This window comes from Gossypium hirsutum, chromosome A11, assembly GCF_007990345.1.
Source record: "Gossypium hirsutum isolate 1008001.06 chromosome A11, Gossypium_hirsutum_v2.1, whole genome shotgun sequence".
NCBI lineage: Eukaryota > Viridiplantae > Streptophyta > Magnoliopsida > Malvales > Malvaceae > Gossypium > Gossypium hirsutum.
This window is the reverse complement of record NC_053434.1, coordinates 20,463,742-20,474,979: the sequence shown is the minus strand read 5'-3', so window position 1 is coordinate 20,474,979 and position 11,238 is coordinate 20,463,742.

Genomic DNA, 11,238 nt, shown 5'->3' with positions numbered 1-11,238 from the left:
GTCTTAGAAGAGCTCATCATTTATCTTTAATCATTGATATACATCATATTAATCCCGTTGAGTTTCTAGGAAATTCCGATGAATTATCCATTTACCGTCAATTCATAAGAATGATCATTTCATGTATGCACTCCCACGAACCTCACATCTTACAGCGGAATTACCAGTCCAGGCTAAATCCCCCTAATATAAACTCATAAGGTGATGTCGGGATTACCAGTCCAGGCTAAATCCCTTATAGCGACTATCACCCTTAGTGAGTTCGAATCTGAATTACCGGTCTAGGCTAAATTCAAACCCTAATTGGATTACCCGTCCGGGCTGAATCCTCAATGCACATATATTCTTCGAGAGGCTCGATCATTCAAGGAACACCCGTTCGGGCTAGATCCTTTCTATATTTGAGATCTACGGATTACCCGTCCGGGCTAAATCCTTTCTACAACATATGCAAGATCTCAAGTCACATGTAAATCATGGTTTATCCAACGAATTCCCTTTTTAACCTCAACCGAGACATTTTTCAACAAATCATTATCAAGGATGCATTTCATGTAATTTCATGCCATCAATAAATGCACTTATCATGCACTCATAAATCATACAATTAGGCATGTTAGGAGTTTACTTTAAGTTATCCGAACTTACTTGTCGAAACCTCGTTAAGTACAACCATATAGCAATTCATTCAACCCAGGTAATAGTAATTTAACACTCAATTCATGTAACAATAATTTGTCATTCAATTTCACATGACACAACAAGCATTACATTTTTCCATATCATACACACCATCCATCAACTTCTCTTAAACATATTAAATCATATAATTTATGCCATATCAATAGAGAATTACAATTCATGCATGGTATTGCATTATTATTAACACACGAACTTACATTGATCCAGAAACGGCAATTTACCATTTTAGTCCATAACCTTGTATTTTCCCGATTTAAGCCCGAATCTCGATTTCCTTGATAAATGGGCTTGAAAAGCTTGAAAACCCTAGCCATGGTGTTTTACATGAGACATTAGGCCATGAGGAAGAAGATGAGAAAATTTGGCTTATTTTGACATTTTTAATTCATTTAATTACCAATTTACTAAAATGCCCTTAATGAAAAACTTTTAAAAACCTATCATACCATGTCCATTTTTGTCCACAGACTTCAAAATGGTCTAATTACCATTTAAGGACCTTTAATTTAAAAACTCATAACAATTAGACACTTCTAACATGTAGAACTCAATTTTTGCACTTTTTACAATTTAGTCCTTTTGACCAAATTGAGTGCCCAAACGTTGAAATTTTCGAACGAAATTTTCATGAAATCATTCCGTGAAATTTTAGACCATAAAAATATAATAAAAATGAAATTTTCCTCATCAGATTTATGGTCCCGAAACCACTGTTCCAACTAGGCCCAAAATCAGGATGTTACAATACGAGTAGAATATATAATAAATAAATGGATGTTATAATAATGCTAGTATAACTATAATAGTCATAATAATATTAATAAGCATATCACAACAATGATAAAATAAACAAGACAATAACGAACGAGTAGATAATAGCAAAAAGAAACTTGCATGAAATGCTGGATTTGCAATAATAAATGGATAAGTAGGTAAATAATAATGATAAAAAAATTCATAAAGACTAAGTTTAAAAAAATAAGGGATTGAATTGATGTTTAGACAAAATTTCAAGTATAAAACATAATAAAATTAATTGAATAGTAAAACAATACAAAGGACTGATTCGAAATGCGCAAAAAGTACGAGGGATTAATTGGGAAAATATCCCTAAACCCTACCAAACGCACCATTTCCCTTGGAAAATCAAGGGATCTAAATGAAAGAAAAATAAAATTGCATGGTAAAAATTAAAAAGAAAAAGAAATAGAAATAGGACTTAATTTTAAAAACAATTAAAAATAGAGGGACCAAAGAAAGAAATAGTGTAACAGCCCGATTTTAGGCCTAGTCGGAACAATGGTTTCGGGACCACTATTTCGAGGCCAGAGAAATTATTTTAGTATTATTTTATGTGTTATAATATAATTTTATAAGTACATGTAAATTTTGGTAAGTTAATTTTAGCAATTTCTAGTCCAATTTCGAAAAAGGACTAAATCGCGTAAAAAGTAAAAGTTGTGTTTTAATACCTAAAGGTGTTAAATTGCCTTGTATCTTAAATTGGGGGTCTTTAAAGTGAAATTAGGCCATTGAAATTGTGATGGCCGGCCATGGGAGACAAAAAAAAATTGTTGAAAAGTCAAAATTAGGTGAAGTTGGTCACCAATTTTGACTAGTTTTATTATTGAGAAATTAAAAAGAAAAAGCTATCATTTTTCTCTTCTCCTCCACCAAAAATGGTAGAAAAGAAAGGGGTTTTGAAGCTCTGAAATATCAGCCACTTACATCCCTTGCTAGTAAGTGATTTTTAATGTCTTTCTTGATGTTTTTTACATTTTTGGAACCCCTAAAGCATGAGCTTTCATATGAGGGTCTATTTTGCAAAATGATGAAGAGTCTAGGGTTTTGCCATGAGAGTAAATGTGTTGTTTGCTGTGTTTTTATGGAAGATTATGAGTCCTAGTTGTCTAATAAATAACTTTTGTGAAAGAAATTGCATGAAAACACCTTAAAAAGGGCTAGATTGCTAAGTTGTAAAATGAGTTGTAAATGTGCGAAATAGTTGAAATTATGAGTTGCTATAGTTATGAAAATGGTTCATCTAGACTCAAGGAGTAAATAAATGTGAAAAAAATTATTTTACGAGCCTAGGGGTAATTTGGTAATTTTGGCAAAATATAGGGGCAAAATTGTAAAAATTGCTCAAGTGTGTCAATGGACTAATTTGATCAGTACATTGTTTTAATAAGTTGAATGTGATATTTTAGATAATGAAAATCGAGATTTGGACCTAGAATGGAAAGAAATCGATTAAAGGATAATTACGTCTTTTTTTACCTTTGTGGTATCGAGGTAAGTTCATATGTAAATGTTGGTAACATAGTTATTATTTTAAATGTTTTGATGTTATTTAAATGATATGATAATTATTATGAGATATTATACTTGTGATAATTGTTTGATAATATGTCAAATTATATGATATACTTGGAAAATGTGAAATACTACCGAGTATTGGTATCGGCATTCCGTAGAAGATGGTTGAGACACATGATTGGGAAAAAGGTCCCGTTGAACCTTAGGAATAGATTAGGATACAAGTGACATGTCACTGGAATATTTGGGCACCCGAGCTCGTTGAGTTGAGTCCGAGTTCACTTATGGATGCGAATGTTCGAACTCGTTGAGTTGAGTCCGAGTTCGTGAGATGTAACTAGGCATCCGAGCTCGTTGAGTTGAGTCCGAGTTCACTTATGGATGCGAACGCCCGAGCTCATTGAGTTGAGTCCGAATTCACTTATGGGCGGGTTTCATGGTAGCTTGGCTACATATGTGGCACTTATGTGCAAACTTTCCATGTATCCGAATTATATTCCGATGTGTTTAATGGGTAAAATTCTACTCAAATGGAGGAATACTCAAGATGAAAGGGACGTATTGATAAATGTTGTGAAATGGATACTTTGAACAGGTATGTACTTAACCTTCGGGTTGAAAACTCGACATAACAACAAAATGGTAGATGGTAAATGAAAATGTGATATGAATGTCTCGGTGATGATTATACAAATGATGTTGTATTAATTTTGTGAACAATGATCATGAATGAGTAATTTAGCCTTGACAGATTTGAGTTACTGCAGTAGTGTAACTTTGAAAATACACTAAAAATAGTGGAAAATGAGTTAGAGGCAGAATAAAATATGGGATTAAAGCTTAATGAGTCTATTTTTACATGAAAGAAACAGGGGAAGAAAAAGAATTCCATATTGTGTGATATTTGAATTCTTGTGAAACATGGTCTGAATGAATTCGAGATCCCCTGTTCTGACTTTAGAAATTCACCAAAAATTGTAAAAAAATTATTAAGAGTCATACATTACATGCATAGAATTCTTATTGATCTTTTTTTAGGGGAAATAAACGGCATGGTCGTTGGAACTCTGTACAGGGAGAAATTCAGTTCGTAGAGCACAGGGGTCAGAGTGGTCATACCCTGAAACAGGGGAGAATTTAACTAATAAACTGTACTAATTGGCCCAACCAAAAATTCTAGAAAAAAATTAGTAAGTATAAATATGAGTTTAGTTTCAATAGAAATAGACGAGAACATTATTCGAGTCTTGTACTATGAGATAATTGAACTTTAGTACAAAAGGGTCGGAACTATCAGACAGTGAATCAGGGGTAAATTTGAGGAATAAACTGTACTATTTGGCTTAACCAAAAATTCTGAAAATTTTATGAAAGAAAGGAAAATAAGTCTAGTTTCATGGAAAATTAACAGAACTTAATTCGGAGTTTCGTAGCTCCAGATATAAATAATTTAGTGACTATTGCTCAGAAAGACAGCTTGTAGTGAACTTGAGAATATGTTGTAAACATTGATAAAACAAGTTAATGAGTTGCTTATTGTTTTCATATGAACTTACTAAGCGAAAGCTTACCCCCATTCTTTCCCATGTTTCCTAGGGTTGCCAGGTTAGCTCGGGTTGGAGTTGGTCGGAGAAATTATCACACTGTCAAGCTAACATTATTGGTGTAGTGATTTCAATTACTTTGAGCCTATGGCATGTATAGGAGTTTAAATATTAGATTTTGTGATATGGCTTTAGCCATATGTGTTGGCCTATTTTGATTATGGGGTTGTAAATCCATTTTAATTATGCATGCATGTGCTATGGTATTATGTGATGAGTTTATAATGATTATAGCATGAATGTGGTAAAGATGTGAGTAAAATTTATGATATCTATTGCATGTGAAATTGCCATAATCATGACATATTAGGAATGTTTAAGTACCTAATTTTGCCATGCTGTATGTTATTGTATAAGTATGCGTGCATCTGTTGTGAGTGTGACAAAATGGCTTGGAAAATAGCCTTGTATTTGTCTAGGTTTTTGGACACGGGGTTCGGGACACGGGCGTGTCCCTAGCACACGTGTAATACCCCTACCTGTATTCATTGCCGGAATAGGGTACGAGGCATTACCGGAGTTTACGAATTAATTTTTTTTTATATTCAATATAGCCCTTTTATAAATATCTAACCTTCCCTGTAATATTAAATCGAGACCAATCCACATCAACCAAATCAATTCAACATATTTTCATTATAGATTCATGCATTTATATAAGATAACGTCATCACAAATCTATAACCAGGTTTGTTAACCATACTAATGGCTAACTTTACATTCATTTCACGTTAACATTTACTTTGTTAGCTTATACATGCCATTGATTTCCAAAATAAAGTTTCTTTATATACCGAAATCCTGAGGTTGACAGTGTGATGTGTCTCCGACCAAATCCGACCTCCGAGCTCTTAACACTACAAAATAGGGAAAAAGGAAACGGGGTAAGCACTTTGTGCTTAGTAAGCTCATGTAACAAGAATTATACTTACCTAATATTTTCAATACAATACAATAAACATCCATATATCCCTTCAATGCATTATTACCCTAATATGCACAAACTCAACATTCAAGTTAGTACAATAATTTCCATGTACCAATAATATATACTATGATTGATGAGCTCGTCAATACCATGATTTCCATTTCTTTGTTATTTTTCCATATTTATCCCGTTGAATTTCTTGGAATTTTCAATGGATTTTCAAAGGTACACATTTATTGTACAATTCCGGGTCCGTCAATTCATATTCATGTGCGCACATATCCATTTCAGAGAGCACACTCCCGCAAACCTCAACCTTGCAGCGGGATTACCAGTCCAGGCTAAATCCCCTGCAATATAAACTCATAGAGTATTGTCAGGATTACCAGTTCAGGCTAAATCCCCCGCAACGACAATTACTCTAATGAGCTTGGATCTGAATTACCAGTCCAGGCTAAATTCAGACCCTAATTCGGATTACCCGTCCGGGCTAAATCCATTTTACACATATTCTTCGGGAGGGCTATATCAGGATAGGATCACCCGTCCGGGCTATATCCTTTTTACTGTCAATTCCTTTTTAGAGATCCATCGAATTTTCCTTTCATTCAAACAGGATTTCTTCCCATTTTATCAAATATATCAATGTTTCATAAATTTTCATACAATGAACACTCAAATCATATTCACATCAATAACATACAATCTCAAGCATTTCAGAATATAATTTAAGTTACACGAACTTACCTTGATACTTGTTTGTAAACAGTAAAAATTTACTAATCCCGAACTTTTTCCTTTCCTCGATCTAGCTTCGTATTTGAATCTTCTGGATCTAAATAAATAAATTTAATTATCAATTGAATACATTTCATGTTCATATGCAACATTCTCTATAATTCAACTATTATTTATAGTTCATTCAAAGCTGTCTACTTGAGTCATAGTCACTAAATTATTTATAACTTGAGCTACGGAACTCCAAATTAAGATCCGTTAATTTTCCCTGAAACTAGACTCATATATATTTTTACCATAAAATTTTTAGAATTTTTGGTTTATCCAATCAGTACAGTTTATTCTTCAAAGTCACCCCTGTTCTGTTGTCTAACAGTTCTGACCCTTCTTCACTAAAAATAAATTATCTCTTTATACAGAATTCAAATGATGTTCTCGTTTGTTTCTACTAAAAATAGACTCATTCATAATTCTAGACATATAAATTTAAGTCCCTAATTATATTTATTCAATTTTTTTATAATTTTTAAAAGTCAGAACAGGGGAACCCAAATTCATTCTGACCTTGTCTCACAAAATTAATTATATCTCAAAATTTACAAATCCATTGTTTACAATATTTCTTCTATGAGAGACTAGACTCAATAAGCTTTAATTCCATATTTTGTTCATCATCTAATTCGATTCCTACAATTTTTGGTGATTTTTCAAATTTAGTCTACTGCTGCTGTCCAAACTGTTTTAGTGCAAGCTGTTCATTACCATTTTCCCCTAAGCTTTTAATAAATGATAATTTCGTCCCTACTCAATTAGCCTCTCAATTGAGCTGATTTTTCTCAATTAACATTTTGTTCTATCACCTTAAACTAGTTTACAAACTTTAGGAATCAGAATTTCAGCAATAGACTTTAATTCCAAACATTTTCACAATTAGGTCCTAAAAATCAATTTCCATTGAAATTGCCTAATAAAATCATCTCATAAACAAATTAAAGCTTTAGTTTCATTCTATTTCATCATAAACTTATAGCACTCAACCATGGTGACTTTTGATTTCATCCATGAAATCAAAAACTAATGAATTTAATAGTAGGACCTAGTTGTAAAAGTCTTAGAAACACAAAAATTACAAGAAAAAGGCAAGGAGTAACTCACTTGGTGCAAAAATTATGAAATACCAGCTTAGAGAACCCTCCTATGGCATTTTTAGCTGCTGGAATTGAAGAGAAATGAAGAGAAATCTAGATATTTCCTATTTAGTCCTAGTTTTATTTAGTTAATTTTGCAATATTCCAATTTTACCCTTAATTTATCAATTTTTCTGCTGATTTCATACCCTTGCCGTCCAGCCCAAATAAATTTTGGGTCTAATTTCCTTTTAAATCCTTTCTCATTAGACTCTTAAGCTATTTAATCACTCTAGCAACTTTTACACCTATTACAATTTAGTCCTTTTCATTTAATTGACTACCCAAACATTAAAATTTCCTAACGAAATTTTAATACCACATTAATAACATTTCATAAATATTTATAAAATAATTTAAGACTCGGTTTTACGAGATAGAGATCCCGATACCTTATTTTACCCAATTTCTTCAATAATTTCTTTTTCTAACTAATCACTAAATCGATAAAATTTTCCTATCAATATTTTCATACGATTTTCATATCATATCAATTTTCAAGCAAAAATATTGAAATAAATTTCTCTTTTAATCGGATCTATGGTTACGAAACCATTGTTCCGATAACCTTGAATTTAGGCCATTACAACTCTCCCCCCTTTTAAGGATTTTCGTCCTCGAAAATCTTACCAGTAAAGAGGTTTGGGTATTGTTTCCTCGTTGCCTCCTCCGGTTCCCATGTTGCTTCCTCAATCCCGTGCTTTTGCTACAATACTTTCACCAAATTTATCTTTTTATTTCTAAGCTCTTTTATCTCCCGTGCCAATATCTTGACCGGTTCTTCACTGTAAGTCATATCCGGTTGAATCTCTACTTCTATCAGAGAAATAACATGTGAAGGATCTGATCGATATCGTCGTAACATAGATACATAAAAAACATTATGGATTCTATCAAGTTCCGGTAGTAATGCCAATCGATAAGCGACCGGTCCAATTCTTTCTATGATTTCATAGGGCCCGATAAATCTTGGACTCAATTTACCCTTTCGACCGAATCGAAGAACTTTCTTCCAAGGAGACACTTTCAGAAATACCTTGTCACTGACTTGAAATTCAATCTCTTTTCGCTTAAGGTTGGCATATGATTTTTGACGATCGGAAGCTGCTCTTAAACTATCTTGAATAACCTTTACTTTTTCTTCTGTTTCCCGGATCAAATCAACCCCATGTATCTTTCTTTCACTGAGCTCTGTCCAATATAACGGTGTTCTACATTTTCTATGATACAAAGCTTCATACGGAGCCATTTTAATACTAGATTGATAACTGTTATTGTAAGCAAATTCAATCAAAGGTAGATACCTCTCCCAATTACCTTCAAACTCTAGTATACAACATCGGAGCATATCTTCCAATACTTGAATTACACGCTCAGTTTGACCATCTGTCTAAGGATGAAATGCAGTGCTGAAATACAACTGAGTACCCAAGGCTTCTTGCAATTTGTCCCAGAAACGAGACGTAAATCGGGGATCTCTATCTGATATAATGGAGACAGGCACTCCATGTAACCTGACAATCTCAGATATGTACAGTTCAGCTAGTTTATCTAAAGAATAATCCATACGTACCGGAATAAAGTGAGCTGACTTTGTTAATCGATCAACAATCACCCAAATATCATCTTTTTTCCTTGGAGACAAAGGTAACCCCGATACAAAATCTATAGTGATTCTTTCCCATTTCCATTCCGGTATAGTAATTGGCTGAAGTAACCCCGAAGGTACCTGATGTTCAACTTTAACTTGTTGACATATTAAACACCTTGATACAAACTCAGAGATATCACGTTTTATTCCCGACCACCAGTACATCTTTTTCAGATCATTATACATTTTATTACTCCCCGGATGTACAGACATAGTACTACTGTGGGCCTCACGTAGAATCTTCTGTATGAGCTGTGAATTCTGAGGTACACATACCCTACCTCTGAATAATAAACAATCATCAGAACCAATCTGAAATTCAGAATCATTACCTGACTCACACTGTGCCCGTTTAACCTGTAACTTCTCATCATTCTTCTGAGCTTCACATATTTGCTGTAAAAATGTCGATTTAGCTCTCAATTCAGCTAGGATTGAACCGTCATCAGTCAATGATAACTGGGTATTCATAGCTCGTAAAGCAAACAGAGATTTCCAGCTCAAAGCATCAGCTACAACATTAGCCTTATCCGGATGGTAATCAATAATCAAATTATAATCCTTTTTGACATACCTCTGTGCTGCCATTACTGAAATCATATCAGATAACCCCTCTGTCTGATCAGATTTAACCCGGAGCAACTCACCATTCTGACATTTTAGCACAATATATTTTTGTTTACACTTTACTACCGCATCATGCTGGGTTAACCAATCCATACCCAATATCACGTCAAATTCATCAAATGGCAGTAACATCAAATCAGCCGGGAAACAATAACCTCTTACCATCAGTGGACAATTTTTACAAATTTTATCCACTAACACAGACTGGCCCAAGGGGTTCGAGACTTTAACCACAAATTTAGTAGGTTCAATAGATAAATTTTTAACAATTGCAAGTTTAACACATATATATGAATGCGTAGAACCAGGATCAATCAATGCAGTAATATCAGTATCAAGTAAAGAAAATGTACCAGTAATAACATTGGGTGCTGAAGCATCTTGTGACACCCCTAAAGTGACCCTAGTCGGAAAGTGGTTTCGGGACCACTAAACCGAGTCATAAAGATAATTAACCGTCATAGTGGATGCTCATTATATGTACATATGCATGTGTGAAAATTTCATGTTTGAATTTTGTTAATGGTAAGTGAATTTTATCAAATAGGACTTATGTGAGAAAATTTGGAAATGTGCTAGGCAAATGTAAAGTGGCCTAATAATGCATGTTGTGAAATGATGGGTTTGCATGTCAAATTCCCCACTTTAGAGGAAGTGGCCGGCCATGAGCATGAGAGTGGACAAAATGTTATGAGGTGAAACATGTTGGAAACATGTTGTGTTAGTGTGTTATGGGAGAAAGAATATAATAAAGGGTTAGTAATAAAGAAATGAAAAGGGAGGGGTGATGAGAACAAAGTTGTCTCATCCATGTTTCCCCCCCCATTGCCGTAACTTGAGAATAGAAAGAAGAAAAAAAAATTCTTTGTTTGATTTCGGCTTGGAGAATATTTAGAAAGAGGTAAGTACTTTGAAATTCTTGAAAATTTATGTATAATTTTGGTGATTTGTTCAAATTCTATCCATTCCATGAGTTAAATTTTTTGGTTGTTGGGAGGGTTGATATTCGGCCAAGTAGTTTGAAACTCTTGGTAAATATTTTTCTTTCTTTCTTTATGTCATTAAAAAGGATTAAAATGCATCAATTGATTAATAAGCATGCTATCATGAAAATGTTAAAGTGTTATGTCTTTAGAATGTTGAGGTTTTGAATGGCAATTATATCATTAATAAATATATGGATGGTAATGGCTTAATGCATGATGTCTTTATATGTTTATTTTAAAGTTATTTGTGAGATAATTATTTTTATAAGTATTATAAAACATAAAATGGAAAGCCATGCATGTTTGTATCTTCAAGGCCGAAATGAAGTTGTTTTGTAAGTTGGAGTATTTGTGATGATATTTAACCTTAGACAATTGATATGGACGGTATGGGGCATAAAAAAAAGAACATGCATGTAGTTCATCTTGGAGGCCGAACAAAGGAGAAAGAAAATAAAATTTGTGGCTTTGAAGTTTCGGCCATTTGGAAGCAAAA